Below are 22397 nucleotides of genomic sequence, written 5' to 3' on the forward strand. Positions count from 1 at the left end.
CACTTTTTTTCCCTTAAACTGAGATGAGCATTCCTTAGTTGGCTCCGTGGTCAGCTGCTGCCCTGTCTGATCGGGGTCTCTACAGTTCAGAATCTCTGTGTATGTTCTACAAGTTCTCATAGTAGTGCCACAAAGTGTGAGAAAGTGAGGCTCCATAGGGAAGCTTCTTATATATACTGGTTTTGGAAAAGTGAATGCTGAACACTGGAGAAGCATGGCAACACTTCCCTCATGGTTAATCAGTGAGAACACAGGCATGATCATGAGCATTGCTCTAGAAACAATGATGTTCATGGATGTCAGCATTTCTGCAGGTAGGAGGTGGCAGTAGACTGGGATACTAGAAAACAATAATAATATAATTAGTAGTAAATACCTTTACACAAGGGACATGACTTGATTAAATCCCTAATGAAATCTACGTTTTATACCTGGGATTAATGTGTGGATTGTTTTTGGCACAATGCCATAAATGAACACCAGTACCAAATCAAAGGCACTGATTGGTTAAATCTGCAATCCTATGCATACTTGCCTATAAGTAAGCCCCACTGAACATTGTAAAACCTACTTCCTTGAAATTGCCTGCACCTTTAGCAATAAATTTATTAATCCTTTCATTCTTAAAACATTTTTAAAGATCTTGTTATATATTTCCACACTGGTTTATTGTATAATAAAGATGTTTTGGCCATGCAATCATTGATTGCTTTACCGCCATCTTGACTAGAAAGAGAGCTGTACCTGCCAAGGAATTAAAACTTTTACTGGAGTGTTGGTAATACAGTCTGTCCATGTTTAGGTTGAAAAATATGAGGCCATACTAGCATTTGTCTCTGTGTTTATGTCATTAAAGGTGGAGAAACATTTTTCAGAAAAGCTTTAAAGAATGTAAAATATTTATTGGATCCTTTTAAATATTTATCAGAAGTCTGGAATGTTATAGTAGTGGTAGACATGCAGCAATAGTCAGAAAATAAGATACATGAGGTACTGTACATATAAAAAGGAAAATGTAGAGAAGGAACAAATTAATTTAAATAATATATAGAAACTAAAGTATAGTACATGTCCAAAAGTATGAACAACTGAAAGTATATATGAATATATAAAAGACACAACCCCTTTGATTTAAAGTAGTAGTAAGTTGTCCTACTTTGAAACTGATTAACATTCCAATACTAAGCAGAATTACACTCTTCTAAATTGATTTCCTTCTATTCTGCTAGGATTACACAGTAAGCTTTTTTCCTATATATGGGAAAATACTTTCATTTGCCAATTCAGTTCCTCTGACACATCAGTTTGGTCTCCATTACCTTCTGGAACAGGCTTGCCGACATCCTAGCAATTCAAATGCAACTCACCAGGCATACATGGTGCTAGTCAAACCTTTCGTGTTTATAGTGCAGCAAAAATAGGAAAACTCAAAAACAAAATCAATGTAATGCTATTGATTAAGACCAACAGTGTGAGTTCTCCATAACTATTAGAAAATCTGCATACCTAGATTCATATCACAATAACACTGAGACTAGACTACTACAATGCACTCTATATAGGTCTCCCTTTGAAGTCAACATGGAGACTTCAGCTGGTGCAGAATGTTACAGCTCGGTTATTAACAGGAGTTTACAGTTTCTCCTGTAACCTGGTTCTGCATTTTTCTATTATTCTTATCAAGTTGCTGTTAAATATTAAAGAATACAGTTGTTTGGATCTGAGAAGAAATCAGTTGTTCTTTTACTTGGGAAGCAAGCACCTAAGGCCTAACTATGTTAACCAACTCTGAATATAGTGTCATTTTGTTTGGTCTTAAATAAATGGTATTAAATTGCTTTTGTTTTTGCATTTTTTCTTTGGTCCTATATGTCTACTTGACATTTCTAGTAAAAATAGGAATTTTATTAGGTGGGCCATCAGTTCATGTTTGGGTTGGTAGGTCACAAGTTGTGCGAGCCTGCTTTAGATCATTATCATGTTAAATAATACTATGTCATCTCAGACTTAAAAGGGCACTTTTTGCAGTTTACTTTGAATGGCTTATGGCACCATAGGTGGAACTTGTTATATGTCATGTTTACTTCCTTAGGGGCAATAATGTTATATAGCAGAACAGGGTGGAGAATGATAAAAATAATGGTGGACAGTCATGGAGCTGGCCTCTTGCATTTAACTATAAAAAAACAAAGTGAAAACAGATAACAGTGTCTCTGTTAAATTCTGTGTTAGACTTTATTTATTTTTAAAATTGACTGAACCCAGTTGGGAAAAGCTTGTCACTTAGCTGAAGTGTTTAAATATTGCAAGCCATGAAGTCTATTGATCAAGCACTTAATATATTTTTATGATAGCTTGGATATTAAACATGTAAAGTCCAGTATCTTCAGTTGCTTAGTAATGAAATACCTCTAAGAAAAAATGTGTTATCTCATAAATTTTAAAGGCATTGTTGGCATTTTGAGTTTACAACTGATAGCGTGTGGCAACCTATCACTGAATGCAATGCACAGCTGAACTCTTATACACACTGAATTACTGAAGAGGGCAGATATCTTTCTTTTTTTTAACTTGAAATATGAGAATCATAGTAAAAATAACCTCATTCATTTGTACTTTGTAAGAATCTGAGGCTCTGAAGCACTGACAAGATCCTCAGTATACCATCTGATGCAAATTGATGAACTTGCTTTCAGAAGGAAACAGGCCTGGCCAAGTATATGGCAATGTAGAGAGATGGTGTACCTTGGCAACACACACATACCTGGCAGGCCTACAAAAAATCTTATTAAAAGAAAAGGAGGAGGACCACATGGGTATACAAGGTGTGTCTAATATCCCAAAGCCCCAAGGAAGTAAAAAGACGATTGGAGAAATTAAAAGCTGTGTTACACATTCCAAGCACTTGGGAGAATACTCTGATATGTATGTGCAGCATCAATTTTTTTGTAGTCAGCTAGACTTGAAGGAGATGGGTTGCCATTTGCTACTGTATTGTCTAGTCCAAGGAAGGAACAAATTTTGGGCCGATTCACACTTCATCACAAAAGCATTAGATTTAGGCATCTGCAGCAGCATCAGACCAAACATGAGCAGCAGAATCCTGCCCCTGCTATAGCACAGTTGGAATTACCTATTTCATTACACAGTAAATAACACAATTAATTACACAGTTGGACTGTGTTATTTCAGGAAAGATTGGAGCAAAGCAGGTTTGGGACAGATTGGAACAAAGAAGGAAAAACCTGAAGTAGACAAGTAGAGGAAGATGTTGTGTAAATACTAAGAAAAAAAAGCTCTCCTGGTTGGAAGCAAAGGCAGAGCAAAATGTCCATGTGAAAGCAGCCCTACTTCCCAGATACCCCTTCCCTTGCTGCTCTGGTAGCATCTGTATACAACAACCACACAGGCAGGGAAGTAACATGGTTTCTTCAGTACAAAATGTCTCCTGCCTTGGCAGGAAGTAGGGCTTTCTGGTTCACGGTGAGGGCAGGAGCTCCTCAGCTCTCATTTTTGGGCACTTACTCCAACGGCTGACAAGAGAGGTTTTTTAAAAAAAATAAAAAAAACCTACGGTACAATCATAGTTTTTCTAGCAATTCCTAGAGTAGACAAAAATCGCTTCAATGTAATGTCATTGTGCTGATGGCACTACCCATTCCCCTGCCCCCGCAGATCCCCACTAGTTGCCTGCAGCAGGAGCTCAACACTGAGTCAGGAAGGAACTATGTGATTGATTCCACCCATGTGCCTTTCCAAATCTTACTACAGCAGCAGTGCAGAAACAGTTCTGATCACAGCAATGGCTCAGAGGCTACCCAGTGGTCTTCTGCCTTCCCTGGAAACTTTTTTTTGGCCATACATAAAAGGGGGTGTGCATGTCACACTTTGAGAATTGTCAGATTAAATTTAAAAATTACATTCTGACGTATTTGGGCTTAGATTTATTGGGGAAAATATACAGTATGTATATTGTCCAAAAAACCCAATGAAATGTAGACATGTAGAATCATACTGTTTACTTTACACAGAGTAGAGAGGCAGAGCCAGAATTGGGGGTCCGAATCATCACAGCATAGCATTTGCTGTGACACTTTGTTTAGCAGGGGGCCCAAAAGTGACCAGAGTTCTTGAAACTGACCACTGGGGCTGACTATATCAGTGAGTTTTGAGGCAGGGTAGTGACAACCAGATACTGCTGTTTGAGAGGACTCCTGTTAAAGTCCTCTGCCTAGTCTTCCTTTGTGGTTATTATAGGACACTATTCACCTTTGCTCTGTGGCTGTTTTGCAACAGAAGCTGCCCAGATGCAGTAACTGAGCAAATCACCAAAGAAGTGCGCGCAGTTAGATTAGTGCTCATGAGCTGAAAGGCTGTGGCAATAAGCAGAAGGAAGAGAGGCTGGTGCGCTACCACCTCAACACCACCAAAACATGCAAAACCAGCGATGACAGTGCAACAAGGAAAAACAGTGTTTATACTGGAGTTCTATTATAACCTCTTCAACTCTCTGGGGGGAAAACTGTTTTATGGGGTGTAGAAAAATTACTTTTTCTGTTTTCTGTTGTTTCATTGGAACTAATGTGAAACAACCATTTGATGATCCAAGCTAAGTCTGCAGCCCTGACCTGGATGGCCCAGGCTAGCCTGATCTCATCAGATCTCAGAGGCTAAGCAGGGTCAGCTCTGGTTAGCATTTGGATGGGAGACCACCAAGGAAGTCCAGGGTCGCCACGCAGAGGCAGGCAATGGCAAATCACCCGTTAAATGTTGCCATTAAATGGGTGCGACTGAAGACACCCTGGGAAGAGAGATTCTGCCCCTGCAAATCAGGGGACTTAGAAACTGTTGAGCATGCCCTCGTGAACTGCAATTTCTATACATTACCCCGTTTGAAGTTTATTGAGCCCCTCTTATCGAGATTGAGACCTGACAGGGCAGGTGAAAGGTTTGAGATGCTCCTACAAGGGGGTAATCCTTCAACCACTCTTCAGGTAGCGAAATTTTGTTTAGCAGCAATGAAAATTCATCGCCTTAGAACAGCGCAATTGACAATGTGTCCCAGCTGTAATTCCTTTTTTAAATGTTTTAAGACTCGGACTGTAATTCTTTGATTGTAAGAATTTATTAGTCCATGCTTTCCGTTTTATCATGCTTTGACTGGCTAAGTGCCGCAAATAAATTATCTATCTATCTATCTATCTATCTATCTATCTATCTATCTATCTATCTATCTATCTATCTATCTATCTATCTATCTATCTGCGACTGGATGGCAATTACTAGGGCCATAGCACTTGTTCCATTCACCAGGACTACTCTCTTCTGCTTTCTCTGTAAAATGGTAATAGAGAGGTGGAGTGAAAACTGTTTGCCCCTGACGGCGTTGTGCCCTCGGCTAAACCTGCTGCCCAGCTGAAGCCAAGTATAAAGAGCGTGCAGTTCCACAGCATGTTGCTTCAGCATCATCTGCTTCTAGACAGGAGAATCCTGGTGCCGTGTGCTTTTGCTTTTGCTAAGGGTGACAGGCAGGCGGGTGGTCCCCTTGCAGGTCCCACTTACGACTTCACTTAGCACTGAGCCTTGTTCCCCCGGAGAGATGTCTTGGTTTGTTTGGTTTTAATTCCTTTGACGTGACTGGTAGGATGCCCATGCATTTTATCCCAACCTCCCTCCAAGTAGCCCAAGGTGGTTTTCTTTTGCATCCTCCCGATATTCCTGTGAGGTGCAGTGGCTGGCTCAAGGTCACCCAGCACGTTTGGTGGCAACGTGAGGACTTGAGCCAATTCCGTGGTGCTTTCGAAGAAGAGGAGGAGGAAGAGTTGGTTTTTATACCCCACTTTTCTCTGCAGAAAGGAGTCTCAAAGCGGCTCGTCTACCTCTCCCCACAACGGACACCTTGGGAGGTAGGTGGGGCTGAGAGAGGCTGCGTGCGTGTGTGTGGTGGTGGTGGGGATCAAACCCAGTTCTCCAGATTAGAGTCTGCTGGCTCCCAGCCCCCATACCAGCCGTAGGGTCTTCTCTTCCCCCGAGGGGCCCCTTTCCCAGGGGCTAAGGGGGCGTCCCTGGCCGAGGGGGCCGGCCGGAGCAGCCTTCCACCCCGCAGGGCCGGTCCATGAGGGGCCCCCTCGCCCCGGGAGGGGCCAGCCTAACGTCCCCTTCCCAGACCTCAGCAACGAGGCAGGGGCGGGGGGGGGGGAGGAAGGGTCTCTCCTTCTGGAGGCGGGCCGGGGGCCGGCCACCTCCCACAGGGGGGAGCGGAGGGGGGGCGGTCTAATAAAAAAAAACCGCGCCGCGCCGGAGCCGCTCCGAGGGGGGCGGGGGGGACCCGTCCGTCAGTCCGTCCGTCCCAGAGAAAGCAGGTGAGCGGGGGGGGGGGGCGCCGCCCTCCTGCCCTTGTCCCCCCCCCTGCTCCGCCCTGTATCCCCGAGGAAAAGGCTGCCGGCGCCCTTTCGGCAGAGGGAGGCGTCGGCGGCGTCCTGCAGGCGGGGGGGTGGGGGGGTTGGGGCCGGGGGGGGGGTCGCGTCATGGCCCCGGTGGGCCGTGGGGCGCCTCCCGCTCTCGGCGTCTCTCCCGGGATGCTTTTCCTCCCTCCCTCCCTCCCTCCCAGAGCGCGACGGCAGCGCCTCCTCCTCCTCCTCGCGACCCCCTTTCTGGCGGGGGGGGGGGTCCGGGGCGCCGGCGGGCGGAACGGGGGCGCTGCCCCAGAGGCGCCCGTGCCAGAGCCCACTGCTGGCACACACACACACACACCCCCCCCGGGGTCCAGTGTCCCGCCCAGTCCGCGCCGGGGGGCCCGAGAGGGGGCTGCGGGGGTGTTTCGATTCCCCGGCGCTTGCACGTGGCGGGGGCCTCTGGGGTGGGGTGGGGGGCGCTTGGAGCCCCACCCCTCCCCGCGCCCAGAGCCAGCGGGCTTGGAGCCGTCGGCTTGAGCGGCCGGGCAGCCACGGGAGGTGGGCCGAGTCCGCCCTCGGAGGAGACCCGCGGGACACCTCGGGCGCGCCGGGCGGCGACTCCGCGCAGCCCGCCTGGCTTCAGCTGCGCTGCGCTCGTCGCGGCGGATGCAGCCGTCGGGGCGCCGCGGGAAGAGACGCGCCCGGGCAGCCCCAGCCGGGCGTTGCATCGCGTCGGGGAAGGAGCCTGCGCTCGTCAAGGTTGGTCTTGCCTGTTGGGAGCGCCGCCAGTGTTAGGACAGACCTGCTTTGCCTTTTGCCTTCTGACCGCGGTGCTCCAAGCGAGGTGACGGTAGTGCAATTCTTCAACAGGAATGCAAATGAGTTTCAGTGTAGATCATCAGTTGACAAATGGAATTAGCACCACGGAATCAGTAGTTCATACATTTTAAATATGAATTAACTCTGCATTGAAGTAGAAACGTATATGACGCTGGCTGAAATATTTGGTTTACAATACTATTTTAGTAGATTCGGGTGCTCGTTTGGATGGGTTGATATGTGTGTATGGCACAACCTCATAACTTCTCAAATCTTAAAGGTCCTCCTGCCTGCTCCTTTGTCTCTGATAAGCTTTTTAAAGGTTGTTTTTGTTAGGATCCAAGCGCTGTGTTTTCCCTGGGCTGGTGTCACGGATTTGCTTTCCTAAAGCGTATCGATAATGGGAACACAGATTTTTAAAGAAAAAATACCTGTGCCACATACAATTGTAACTGATAATTCTGCTAGTTCTTTTCCATTATGTTGACATCTCTGTGTGAAAGAGCAAGTCATCAGTATAAAACAATACAACTTGATTTTACTGAAAATTGCCGTAGATTCCTAGTGTACAATAATCTTTTTGGTTTAAATTGCAGCAGTATTTTTTCAGTTTAATCCTGTTTTTAAAAGTGTATTTTCAAATGTGTTGTAAATGTAATTAGAAATGAAATACATTCCCCTTATTGTTTGATATACGCAATTATATATTCACTAGATGATTATGTCTATCAGAGCGGGTATATGGATCAGTATTTTGGATCCCTTTGTGCAACAGAAACCTGTGTGACAGTGCAACAGTGACAGAGAACTCGTGGATAAGGATTCTAGATACTATTGCCATAGGTTTCTCACTAATGCTGCACGGCTCACAGGGATTTATTTAGCTTTAAAGCTCCACGTGTATTTGGAAGTTTGGCTGATTATGAATGGCACTTATTTTCAAGTAAATATTTTTAGTAGTAGAATCACAATATTTTTAAAAGTCCATTGACGCAAAAAAGTTCAACTATAACAAATGTTTTCCAAATCAAGTTAAATGATTACCAATCACTGATGTAGTCTTATTTATTGTGATTATATTATTCCAAATTAACATGCACATTACCACTGAGGAGCCCGCCCCCCCCCCCAAAAAAAGATTCTCCTTTTTCAGAGAGAAGGCAAATGTGAATTTTTATATTAAAGGTAGGTGGGGGGTTCTGATTTTCAGGCAATGAAATTACTTTTCTTTTCTTTTTGCTGAAAGAGAAAGTCAGAAGGGGGTGTGTGTGGACCATTTAACCACTTTCCATATAAGCATTTTTTAAACGTTCTTATCATTTTAAATTTGGAAATGAAGACTTGATGCACTCTAGCTAAAGAAGTTTTTCCTCTTTTATAAGGATAGTGTATTTGGCAAAGTTTTGTATGGCAGCTGCTGATCATATTTCATAGAGCTGTTAAAGCACTTAAAACCTAAAATTAGGTACTGTCTGTTGTAAATATTTCAAATTGCTGCATGAAGAAATAAATGGAGAAGTAGGTCTCTCCCCTGCCGAAGAAAAGGAACTAGGGTTTTGAATTCAAAATAGGATTTTTTTAGTAAATGACCCCACTCTTGAGGGACTCTTCAAAAATTTATGTGAGTCTTCTGAACATAAAATTTTATCACTGTAAATAAAGTCAACAGCTATTGTTCGCCTGATAAATATTTCTTTTTTACCATGTTGCAGAATGGAAGAATATATATTCACCTGCTTTATGCAATCAACATTTCACATACCAAAGAAAGTACTAACTCTGCTTACATTTCAAACCTGTGAACAACTGGAATTTTATAGGATAGCATCTGTTAATTGAATATTAATTTTGCTTTATTTTAGTTTCATGTAATAGAAATGAAGATGAATAACATAGTGATGCTTAGGATTAAAAACTGGGACTTTCATGGACTTACTGAACATTTCAAAGCTTTATAAATCTTCATAATGCACCAGGTTTATTCGCAAGATCAAACACATTGCTATATGCTACAATAATGCTGTACATTTTAATCTGTACATGTGTGTTTTCATGGCTTTGGGTCCAACCTGAAGACATGTTTGGTGTGGCTGTGGCAAATGTAGTTTGTTAATAACTTTTTTGGCATTTTTGCAGCACAAAGTGATAAAGTTCCATTGTGTATATATTAGTTCATTTGAATGCAAATTTATCTATGTAGTTTCAGTTCTCACTTTAAAAGAAAGGATATTATAGAAATACTAGCTTAACTATACTGTTTCTGTGCCATTAAAAGCGTTAGTTGATCTAGCAAATCTAGCATAAGAGTTTAGTTTGGTACTTGAAGCCTTTCAACTTTCATGTTCTTTTTAATTGTCTCTCAGATTTCAAAACATGTTTCTGTATAAAGTACAGACTCTGACTGGTGTATAAAAAGGATTGAAGGTAAACTTGGAATGTTATCAAACTAAGCTTGAAAAGAGAACATTTGTGCAACAAGTTTAATAATTGGATAAGTAGAGCTTGCAGAGTATGAGCACAATTAAGTAAATACTGTTCAAGCTGAAGATCTTTCCAACATAGAACAGCGTGGGAGTTGTGCTCATTGGATGATATGCTCAAACTTATTCTGAAAGCAGTTTTGATTTCCTTATGTAACTGTCCATACATTTCAATTAAAACATCTATCAGGTTAGTGGTTATATCTTCCATGGAATTAGAAGAGAACATCATTCTGAAAAAATCTACTTCATAGGTGGTTACATTTAAAATCTATGATTTTCTTTCCGTATTTGTTTAAATACAATTATGTATAGAAATGCATTTTAAGCAATTGTGTATGGGCTCAATGAACAAGATTGGGAGACTAGCTTTCAATAATTTTCAAGTACTTGAAGGGGTGTCATATAGAGGATGGTGCCGAGTTGTTTCTGTTGCTCTAAAAGGTCGGACCAGAACCAACGGGTTGAAATTAAATCAAAAGAGTTTCCATCTAGTCATTAGGAAGAATTTTCTAACAGTTTGAGTGGTTCCTCAGTGGAACAAGCTTCCTCGGGAGTGGTAAGTGGTCCTTCCCTGGAAGTTTTTAAGCAGAGGCTAGATGGCCATCTGTCAGAAATGCCTATGTCCTTAGGCAGATGATGAGAGGAAGGGTACTTTGGCCATCTTCTGGGCATGGAGTATGGGTCACTGGGGGGATGGGGGAGACATAGTTTGGAATTTCCTGCATTGTGCTGGGGGTTGGACTAGATGACTCTGGTGGTCCCTTCCAACACTATGATTCTACGATTCAGAGCAAGAACGAGCCTTGGATACTTACTGTGAAATTAAGTGCACAGTACAAATAGGGAAAGACTCTTCTTGCACACAGTTAGACAACATTCCTAATCTTAGATAGAATACTAGGGGTTCAGGCCTGTGTTTTCTCTTCCCTATGGTCTTTATATACACGTTGACCTGTTTACTTTTTCATGTGTTTCAAGTGCTTTTACCACTAAGTTGGGTGTATCTTATCCGCCTCTACTACTGTGCATTCCTTGTTGTTGTTGTCAATGTTTACTTCCTTCCTGTCCAATGGTAAAGCTCTATAGCTCAGAAAGTTTTTGAACTGAGGAAGAAGGGGGGTGTTTTCCCTCAAGAGACAGGAAATTGAAGTTTAGTTCCTGCCTCCCGAAGCAAACGAAGGAAAACACCCACATTGAAGATGCCCTCCATACCTCAGAGCAGAAGGAGCCTTCACGGTGACTATCCAAGGCTCGTTCTGATCTGTAGCCCTTTTGGGGGTGTGTGTTGATAATAACATAAGTCAGTAATTCCATATGTCTCAATAACTTGATATTTCAGTACAGTGAAGGAGTTGTCATTAACTTGGGCAGTAACAGTTAGCATGGCCTTTTGATATTTTGGAAATAATTCATAATTAGATTTGATGATATAATATACCAATTGGCACACATTTTGACATTCAAATTTACATTTCTAGACGTGTAAATCATCCTGGCTCATCATCTTAATTGAAAATAAGCAGAATGCAAATATTCTCATTAATAGAGCTGTAGGCCAGGATCCAAAGCACAGCACAACTATGAACTCAAGCGGGCTTTGGGATTATGTTTCTCAATCATTACACCATCACGCACCTTTTGAAACTAAAAGGACTTTAAAATAAGTTTCTTATATGTCATGAATATCTGGTGGTCAAAAGAAAAAAAGTTAAAATCTCCCCCAGCCATTGTGGTCATGATAAAGTATTTATTTGGACCCCAGCCTTAAATAAAACAGAAAAATCTATGTTAATGTTTACAAAATCCAGACACTTGTATAGTGTCAACTGCGTTTCACACTGCCAGTGCACAGCAAATTGTATCCCTACTCTGGTCATCTGCTGTGGGCTTTGGCCTCCAGTTTGCACACTTACTATATTCCTATGTATGAAAAGAACTCTGCATCTGTAAAGAGGTGTAGGTGTAGATCTGCCCCTTCTGTTGACTCAAATGATAATGCCACCATGCCCCAAGACTCCAAGAATGGACTGTATAATTCTGTATTGTATAATTCTGTATTGTGGAGTGCAAATAAATGTCTGTAATAGCATAAGGGCCATTTGGAAAATAAGTAGCATAAGTAATAGCATAAGGGCCATTTGGAAAATAAAATACTGTGAACAGAGATATTTTTTTGCCTTCCTTCTGTTCTGTGAAAGTTGGCTTACTTGTGTGCCATTAATAATTTTGTCTCAGCAACAAAGCAGTATTGAAAATAATGTTAGTATTGAGAAAGGCTTCAGACACAAATCTTGTTTTATTGGAGGCTTATGGTACAATACTCTTTAAAAATTTTACTATAGTTTAGATGTTCAAGAATAAGATCAGAGTTACTAGTATAGTTTTGTAGATTAGCAGGAATTACTGGTTTATAGATACTTGGAAGTGGTATGATGGAACTTTCATTGCCACCAAATAATAATGTGGAGGGACACAATCACTCATCTAACATGTATACCCAAGCTGCCTTAAATATAAATCTAAAAATTTAACATGAATGGGATCGAGGATTGGCTCTGGAAACAGGCCCCTATTGAGTATATATTTTGCAGAAAACCTGGGTTTGCCGCTGTGCAGTGTGTTGAATGACAGTCATTTTTTTTCCTGTTGTATCAACTACAGAGTCTGGTTGAATAGGCTAAATAGGTTTTTGAATCAATAGAAACATATGTATCCAATCACCTTTATGGGCAAAAATTAGGATGAGGCTGGAGATCTGTATTCAGATCCCTAGATATGCCTTGGGAGGAGGAAAAAAAATACAAGCACAACATGACTACCTGTTGTTTTTTCCTACTGGGTCTGCAAGCACCCCTATGGAGGCCTTACCAGTTGCGGAACTGGTGTGGAAGAGGGGACAGTTAAAACCCTTTTTGCTTAATGCTGTGACCCTTCTCCCCGGAGCTGCTTTTGGTAGAGCAACTAATCACTAATGTCATGTCTGTTTTGGTCATAAGTCTCTGAAAACCAGTAGCTTGTACATGGCCTAACGTTGACCTCCAAATAAAAACTCATGATAGGTTAACCACCAGAGGGTAGAGAAGTGGCCAGACTGCATGTTCAAATGGAGTTGGATGCCTGAAGTTTTCTTGTGGTATCAGGCAAATTACACATTGCCCGGTTGAGTGGCTGTCAGCAGTGGCTGGTAATATCACCAGCTACAGCTGTGACGAAAGCAGCCGAGCATTTCCTGGCCTTAGCCATAGGTGCCAGGAGATGGCAGTGGAGGATTGCGTAAGCAGCCCCCAACGCTGGCATGAGCTGTTGGCATCAGGCAGAGCTCCTGAAGCAACTGCACACTTGCACAATGGTGACTGATAACCCTGCCTCTCTGTCTCCTTGTCTTTATGAATATGGCAGGAGTTTCCCTCAGTACATTGGCCTTTGGTGGCAGTCAGTAGTCATTTCTGAAAAACTGTTGCATTGCCTGCTGTTAGTGGCTGCTAAAGGTTTGAGTATAATATTAGGAGGTTATTCATGTTTCTTGTGAAGAATAACACAGGTGTCAGGTCTTACATGTGTGAGATAGCAAAAATAGTAAAGGTTGTACTAACCATTATGCTGCTAATAGAAATTGGATAGTATGAATTTGGAAACTTACAGAATTCAGTTTGATTAACTTGATAAGTTGTGTTGTATTAATAGATTATATGGGAATTCCCTTAGAAGATTTGTGTTTTTCAGTGCTAATGTTACAGTTGTGTAGGTGTAGACCCAGTTTTAAATCCCCATTCTGCTATGAAACATCCTGGGTGTCCTTCATCCAGCCATTCTCTCTCTCGGCATAACATACCTGACAGAGTTGATGTGTGGATGAAATGGTGGCAGGCAAGATGACCGGCACTTCCCTGAGGTCTTTGACGGACGGGTGGGGGTAATAATGTACCAAATGCAAAAATGATCATCTCCAATCTAGAACTACTAGAAGACTTTTTTCTATTGGAAAATGCAACAGAATCACCTGTTTGCATTAAAGTGGTTTGCTGTATACATGTAATACACATATGGTAGATTGCAAAATGTGGTTCACACAGCTCAGAACTAAGAGAGTGCGTTAGTACAGTGGATCTTCACTAACACCCTGCTTTGATGATAGGCTACATAATTCAAATTAGAAAGGTACTATCTTTCTTATGAGAGTTCCTAGAGAAGAGAACATAATATGCTTCTGATACTTGTTTAGGCACATGTTGAATTAGTTGTGAGGTTCTAAAGCAGGGGTGGGGAACCTTTTTTCTGCCAAGGGCTATTCGGATATTTATAACATCATTTGGGGGCCATACAAAATTATCAACTTAAAAATTAGCCTGCTATATTTGGTCATACATTTAATTAACTCACCCCTAATGTGATGGCTAGAACTGCTTCTCTTTGGTGAGGCATGTGATGTTAGCTGATATCGATGCTGTTGCTACTTGCAACTGCTTTTCCAGGTCTGCGTTGGTCAGTCTGGAGCGCAGTCGACTCTTTGTGATGGTAAGTTTTGAAAAGAACTGCTCGCAGCAGTAAGTTGTTCTGAACACAGATGCATATCCGGGTAAATTAGTGGAAAGCATTATTAAAGATAGAATTGTCTAGCATATAGAAGGGCAAGGTCTGCTGGCCAAAACCCAACATGGCTTCTGTAAGGGTAGGTCCTGTCTCACTAACCTATTAGAGTTTTTTGAAAGTGTCAATAAGCATGTGGACAGGAATGAGCCTGTGGATATTGTGTATTTGGATTTCCAAAAAGCTTTTGACAAAGTCTGCTAAGCAAACTTCATAGTCACGGGATAAGAGGACAAGTCCTCTTATGGATTGAGAGCTGGCTGAAAAATAGGAAGCAGAGAGTAGGAATCAATGGTCAGTTCTCACAATGACGGGATGTGAGCAGTGGGGTGCCTCAGGGATCTGTGATGGGACCAGTGCTTTTCAACCTGTTCATCAATGACCTGGAGTTGGGGTTAAACAGTGAAGTAGCCAGGTTTGCAGATGACACCAAATTATTTACGGTGGTTAAAACAAAATCAGACTGAAGAGCTCCAGAAGGATCTCTGCATACTGGAAGAATGGGCATTAAAATGGCAAATGAGATTCAATGTGAGCAAGTGTAAAATGATGCATATTGGGACAAAAAATCCCAACTTCACATACACACTGATGGGATCTGTGCTGGCAGCAACATCTGTGCTGGCATCTTGGGGTGGTAGTGGGTAGGCTCAATGAAGTTGTCAAGCCAGTGTGCGGCTGCTGTAAAAAAGGCAAATTCTATGCTGGCCATAATTAGGCGAGGAATAGAGAATAAAACTGCTGATATCATACTGCCCTTGTACAAATCTATGGTGAGACCACACTTGGAATACTGTGTACAGTTCTGGTCACCACACTTAAAAAAGGATATTACAGAGCTTGAGAAGGTGCAGAAAAGAGCAACCAAAATGATTAAGGGACTAGAGCAACTGTCCTATGGGGAGCGGTTAGGATGCTTAGGGCTGTTTAGCTTGGAAAGAAGGCGGCTGAGGGGAGACATGATAGAGGTCTATAAAATTATGCATGGTTTGGAGAGAGTGGACAGGGAGAAGTTTTTCTTCCTCTCCCATAATACTAGAACACAGGGTCATCTGCTAAAGCTGGAGGGTGAGAGATTCAAAACAGATAAAAGGAAGTATTTTTTCACACAATGCATAGTTAAATTGTGGAACTCCCTGCCCCAGGATGTGGTGACTGCCACCTTGGAGGGCTTTAAGAGGGGAGTGGACATATTCATGGAGGAGAGGGGTATTCATGGCTGTTAGTTAGAATGGATATTAGTCATGCTGCATACCTATTCTCTCTAGTATCAGAGGAGCATGCCTATTATTTTGGGTGCTGTGGAACACAGGCAGGATGGTGCTGCTGCAGTCGTCTTGTTAGTGGCTTCTTAGAGGCACCTGGTTGGCCACTGTGTGAACAAACTGCTGGACTTGATGGGCCTGGGTCTGATCCAGCAGGGCCTTTCTTATGTTCATATTTCAATGCATGTCTCCTCAAAGTGGGAAATTCAACATTGCTTATGTAACGTTTATAGAACTTAAGCAGTGAAAGGTTGTTGTACCTAGCTTTCAGCTTATCATTGCTTTGCAGCTGAATGATGTCGTGTTGTAGGTTATCAGGCACATCAGCTGGTTCCACATTGAACGGTGTATCAAAGATGTTCCTGAAATCTTTCATTAGAAGCCTCAATTAGTTTCGCACATTCACCAGCATATTCAAGTGTCATAGAAGGCTTTTGTCCTTCCAGAGTGGGGAAATGCACCGTGTTATTCCTTTCGAGTTGCACTTTCCACAGCCTTAATTTAGCTTCGAGTGCTTTCACGTTTGAAAGCTGAGGGAGCTGAAAAGCTGGTTGGGGCCCTGCAGCTTGACACTCAGCTCTGAGAGGTATTTGGTAATGTCCACCATGAACGCTAAATCACTTAGACACTTGCTATCATTGAGTTCCGTGACAGGTTTTCCCTTCATCTCCATGAACTGCTTGACTTCATCCCGCAGTTCGTAAAACCTCATGAGCATGCTCCCTCGACTCAGCCACCGCACTTCACAGAGATAAACAAGATCAGCGTACTCAGAGTGAAGATTATTCAGTAACTCCTTAAACTGGCGGCTGTTCAACCCTCTGCTTTTGACAAAATTTATGTATGACACTACTGTTGACATCACATTGCTGAGCCGCAACAACTGTGCACAGAGACTTTCTTGGTGTATGATGCAGTGGCATGTAATTAAATCACTTGGATCAAGTCTGAGACTATTCATTTCTTTCTTGACCAATGTGATTAACCCTTTTTGCGAGCCAACCATGGCTGGAGCTCCATCTGTAGTAAGGCCCATTTAACTTTTCAAACTATAGCTCAAGTTTTTGCATTGATAAAACAAGTCTCTCAAACAAGTCCTCACCTCTTGTAGTGCCATGCATGGCTTCCAGTGACAGCAGTTCCTCTCTCGTGTCAAACTCTGCAGTTATCCCACGAATGAAAAAGACTAGTTGGGCAGTATTTGTTATGTCCGTTGTCTTGTCACAAGCCAGAGAGAAAAATTGGAAATCTCCTGCAGAATCCTTCAGTGTTCTTTCAATATGTTATGCTAACTCAGTAATCTGATCTGAGATGGTTCTCCGAGACAAACCAACACTCTGAAACAATTTTACTTTGTCTGGTGCTAACAACTCTGCAGCAGCCACCGTGCACTCTTTCACAAACTCTCCCTCTACATGAGGACTCAGCTTCTTTGCAATCAGCTCTCTCACTACATAACTTGTCTGAATAACATTGTCTCTGTCACAGTGAGGCCTACTGAAAGCAGCTTGTGATTCCAAACTCTGCTGAAGAGCATTGATTTTATCCAGACGCATTTGGCCTTCCAGTTCATTGAGTTCAGCATGTTTTGTGCTGCAATGACGCTCCAGATTGGCTTTTTTCATTACTGCTAATGCTTCGCCGCAAACTAGGCACACAGGTTTGCCTTTGACTTCAACAAAAAAATAATTATTTGTCTGTTTCCCTTGGAAAGATTGACACTCTGCATCAACTTTTCTTTGTAGTTGCCATTTGTAGGATGTCACACAACTTAAGTTTTAATAGCTATCCAGTGTGTGTGTTGCCAACGACGCAATTATTTTGCCTTGATCGCTGTTTTAAACCTGCATGTGCAGAATAATATAATGATAGATATAATGATTATTAGATAATTGTTCCCTATTTGTCATCCACATTTACCACATAAACAAGGGATCAACAGTGCAATCTTATGCAGGTCTACTCTAAATCCTACTCAAGTGCAGTCAGTGGCTGTAGATTTGTCCTGCAGGTGTCTAGGATCTTAACCTATTGATGGCCTACCCATTTTGGCCCAGAGAAACTATGAAGTACACTTTATTTATTGAGAAATTTTATATGCTGCCCGGATCTTGACTTGGATTGCCCAGCCTTATCTCATCTGATCTCAAAAGCTAAGCAAGGTTGACCCTGGTTAGTACTTGGAGAGAAGACCACCAAGGAATACAGGAGTCGTTATGCAGAGAAAGGCAATGGCAAACCACCTCTGTTCATTTCTTGCCCGTCCCGGCAATGCCGTGGATTGAACCTGGGACCTTCTGCATGCCAAGCAGATGCTCTACCACTGAGCCCACAAGAGAAGTGGGAGCCGCACAGCAAGGGTCCACATTGGGGAGGGGCACAGAGTACACAGAGAGAGATGCTGCACATTTGGTTAGTGAATTCCATCCTACACCTGGGACCTTCTGCATGCCAAGCAGATGCTCTACCACTGAGCTACAGCCCCTGCCAAGCAGATGCTCTACCACTGAGCCCACAGGAGAAGTGAGAGCCACACAGCAAGGGTCCAAATTGGGGAGGGGCAGTTGCACCCAGCCTCCTTCTGTCCCTCTCCTCGCCAATAAAAGCCCGCTCCCGTTCATATCCTTCAACACCACTGGCCTTAAGAACACAGAGATATTTCACCCAGCAATTCTTCAACCTGCTACTATAAAAAAAGAAAGAAAGATTGGAGCTGGAAGATGATTCTGCAGAAAGGCCAAAGGGATTTTGTCAATGGAATGTTTTCCCCCTTCTTGGCTCACATCCTTGACAGACAAATCCTTGATTCTTGACAGAGACCCACATCTCAAAATACTCTCAGACACAATGACTTACAATTAGGCATTGGTTGGACTTCTAGCTGTTTCAGAATTGCCTAGGTTAGATAAGGACTGGTTTTCTCTAGATTAGAAGCATTATGTGCCAGTTATCGACAATCCAAAATTAACAGAGGTACTCAGGGAATAGAAGCCCTGTTGGCTGTTGGCTTCTCAGTGTTAAAACTAGAAATCTATTGCCTGCTGCAGCTGTCACTTGGAACCTGCTAGCTGGTGCTGAGTTGTTTTCTGTTGCTCCAGAAGGTCGGACCAGAACCAACAGGTTGAAATTAAATCGAGAGAGTTTCCTTCTAAACATTAGGAAGAATTTTCTAACAGTTAGAGCTGTTCCCCAGTGGAACAGGCTTCCTTGGGAGGTGGTAAGCGCTCCTTCCCTGGAGGTTTTTAAGCAGAGGTTTTTAAGCAGATGGCCATCGGTCAGCAATGCTGATTCTATGACCTTAAGCAGATGATGAGAGGGAGGGCATCTTGGCCATTTTCTGGGCATGGAATAGGGGTCACCGGGAGTGTGGGGGGGGAGGTAGTTGTGAATTTCCTGCATTGTGCAGGGGGTTGGACTAGATGACCCTGGTGGTCCCTTCCAACAACAACAACAAAAAGTATTCGAAGCCACAGAAATAGAGTCCATCAAAACCCTGATAAGAATATGCCAACAAAGATGGAAAACAAAACAATGACCACAGACTGGAAACGGTCAAAACAGCTTACAAAAATAAAAAGGCTGTTTAAATAGTCAATTTAAATAGACAAAAATAATCTTTAAATATACAGAACAAAAAAGAATACACTGGTGACATCTTGGGCATTTCCTGAATCCCGTATGATGGCTAACTCAGGGTCACAGGCTATGAGTCATGGGCTAAGGGTTCAGGCCTTGTTCTTTGGCTTATGCCAAAGATCTTGCTCCTCTGGCTTGGCAGATATGCTTCCGTGCACAATACTGTCGCTGTTGATGCACAAACAAACAAATCGAGCCTGATACATTCTTCTTTGGCTTAAAAAGCAGCTGCTGAGTGTCTTGACTTGGTATAAAGCAAAGTATGAAATTCTGGTTTGCCAAGACAGTCTGTTCACCTGCCCTCATTACACAATTTGTGTAATGTACTTCTTTCTAGCACAGTTGGTACAATGATCAAAATTGGGCAAGCTCTTCGAAAATGTAATTGGTGTGGATTGTTAGCTATGGACTATGAACAGATCAGCTTTGGGCATGGTGTTTGTCGCTAGGTTAGGAGGTGGGAAGCCTGTGGTTTGACACAAGTCAGTCCAAAGGGGAAATTGTATAAACACTCAGGGTAATATTGTCGAAGGCTTTCACAGTCAGAGTTCATTGGTTCCTGTAGGTTATCTGGGCTGTGTGACCGTGGTCTTGGTATTTTCTTTCCTGACGTTTCGCCAGCAGTTGTGGCAGGCATCTTCAGAAAACCTCCAGACTAACAAAGACTACAGTCCACAATAGCCATGTGGATTGGCTTTGGATTCCACATGTTAACAGATCATTTCAGGATAAAATGGTTCCACATTAACATACCACACCCTCATTAGCACATTATCTTGATACTTACAGGACAATGATTAGCCATTACCTTTGATACTTTTTGCAGGACAATGACTCAGCTCAAACCCAACCCCTTTCTGATTATATATTACTCTTCCTACACACTTGACACTGAGAGACACTGTCCTTCAGTGTTACTCCTCTGAAGATGCCGGCCACAGCTGTGGGCGAAACGTCAGGAAAGAAAATACCAAGACCACGGTCACACAGCCCGGATAACCTACAAGAACCAACTCAGGGTAATATTCATAGGAGCATAATAGGTCTTGAGAGTGAAGGTAGGATGGCAAAGGAAGGCCATGTGTGGAGAAAAAGAGGCTGAGGGAAGCAAGGGTTACTGGAGAGGGAAACTTGTTATAGGTTTCTGTATGCCAATGCTAGAAGTCTCCAAGCCAAGATGGGAGACCTGAAGTGCTTGGTGCCAAATGAAAATTTGAATATAGTGGGTGTGACAAGCCTATTTTTTTTCCTACTGAGGGGACGCATACAGCTTCTTAAGATGTTCTGGAGTCTAGGTTTGTTTTGAACTATAAACCTTCCCCTCAGTTACCAGATGTTCTAAAGGTAGCAAGGGTATAGGCTTTGGGTTCTCTGCAATTAGGTAAGTTTTGTGGTGCACAAGGAATTTATGGAGATCACTGAGGCATGATTTTAATATAAGCAATAAAGAAGATGTATTTATTTATAGGTTAGTCTCAAGGAATATATCAGCAGCACAGGTCAGGGAGACAAACGAGAAACCTTGCTGAGGCACATAAATTTAAATTAGTTATGGCTTAGAGAGAAGTTAGAATTTTCTTAAATGCTTGCAAGCACAAACAGGCTTTTACTGACTAGTCACTGGATCCTCTCACACACGCTCAGGATTCCACCCACACCAGCCTGCTCTTTCCTAAGAGTCAGGCTAAATTGTACAAGGTCTGCTCATTCTTAGAGACAGGCCCAACAATCGGGTACTCTGCTGTATCCCAGGGGTAGAGCTATACCACTCTGCAGCCACCCTGCCAGGCAGAGCTATACTTCGCTCTGTCTGCTCTTTTTCCAGAGCCAGACCTGAGCTCTCCCTGCTCCCTCCCTGAGGCAGAGACACAGGGGGGTATTTTTCACGGTGGATTTTGCTTTGGTTTCGAATCGGAGCAAACAATAAACTGATTTAAATAGCTTTTTCATAGCAGCGCAGCTCCCCCCCCATCCCGAAGCATTTTCAATTTTTCACGGGAGAAACAGCGCACTTCTCTGCGCTGCTTACATCTGCTCCCGCTCATGACTCACAGCTCCAAATCCGCCAAATCCCACCCACTCTTCCCATGATCCTGCCTCGCTCCATTTGCCCCCCCTTCAGACTTTCGCACACGCCTCCACCTCAGCCGGGCCGCCCGGCTCCAAGAAGCCGTTATGGCTCTCTTGGGGCTTTTTCATGCCGCTGGCTGGGAAGGAAGTAGGGAAGAGGGCAGGGAGGAAGGAGGATGGCAGCAGGGCTCCTCTTCCCTCAAGCCAGAATAAGACCCGAGGAGGAAGCCCCGCGCTGAACGGGCCAGCCAAGTTGCCGGCCGTTTATGCCTGGGAGGTCTCGTCTTGGATTTGCCACTCTCTAGATGCACATTTCCCCCATCCGAATACTCAAAACCCTGCATGGGGCGCTTACTGTTGAGTTCTGAGAATTTGGATGGGGAAAATGTGCATCTGGGAAGGACGAGGGCTACCCAGGGCCACCGCCCGGTTAGCTGCCTGTCCTCTCCAGACACCCCCCCCAAAAAAAAAGTCCCTGCCTGAAACCCGGAGGCTCCCTTCCTCCCAATGTGTGTTATGCCTGGGAGGTTTCGCCTTGGATTTGCCACTCTCTAGATGCACATTTCCCCCATCCGAATTCTCAAAACCCTGCGTGGGGCACTTACTGTTGAGTTGTGAGAATTTGGATGGGGAAAATGCATCTGGAAATGTGCAAACCCAAGGCAAAACCTCCCGTGCATCAATGGCCAAGGAGCACCAGACCTCCTCCTCCGACCCCCACCCGGGAATGGGGGAAACCCCCACCCAGCCTCCCTCTGCGATCCCCCCACTCTTCCTCAACTCGGCGCCCTCCGGCCTGCCTTTCCAGCCGCCCCCGGGGTTCCCGAGCAGCTGGGCTCCCGGCCGTGGGTAGGGCCCGGCTGGCCGGTGAACTGCAGCAGCTCCCTCGCTCGACTCACTCCCGACGGCCGGGCGGAGAAGCCGCCGCCAGAGAGACCTCTGGCCATTTTCCACGCCAGCGCAACTGGGAAGTGGATCCGCTCCGAAAGGACGAGGGCCACTGCTTTTTTTGGGGGAAATTAAGCCTTCTGCCTCTCCTCTCCATACAATCTCTTGTAATCTCGACGCAGTGCTTTGGTTTTAGTACGGCACTCAAGCTCAGAGCGATGATGGCCCTTCCGTGCCATCTCTGCGGCTATTTT

Source organism: Euleptes europaea, chromosome 10, assembly GCF_029931775.1.
Source record: "Euleptes europaea isolate rEulEur1 chromosome 10, rEulEur1.hap1, whole genome shotgun sequence".
In the NCBI taxonomy this organism is placed as follows: Eukaryota; Metazoa; Chordata; class Lepidosauria; order Squamata; family Sphaerodactylidae; genus Euleptes; species Euleptes europaea.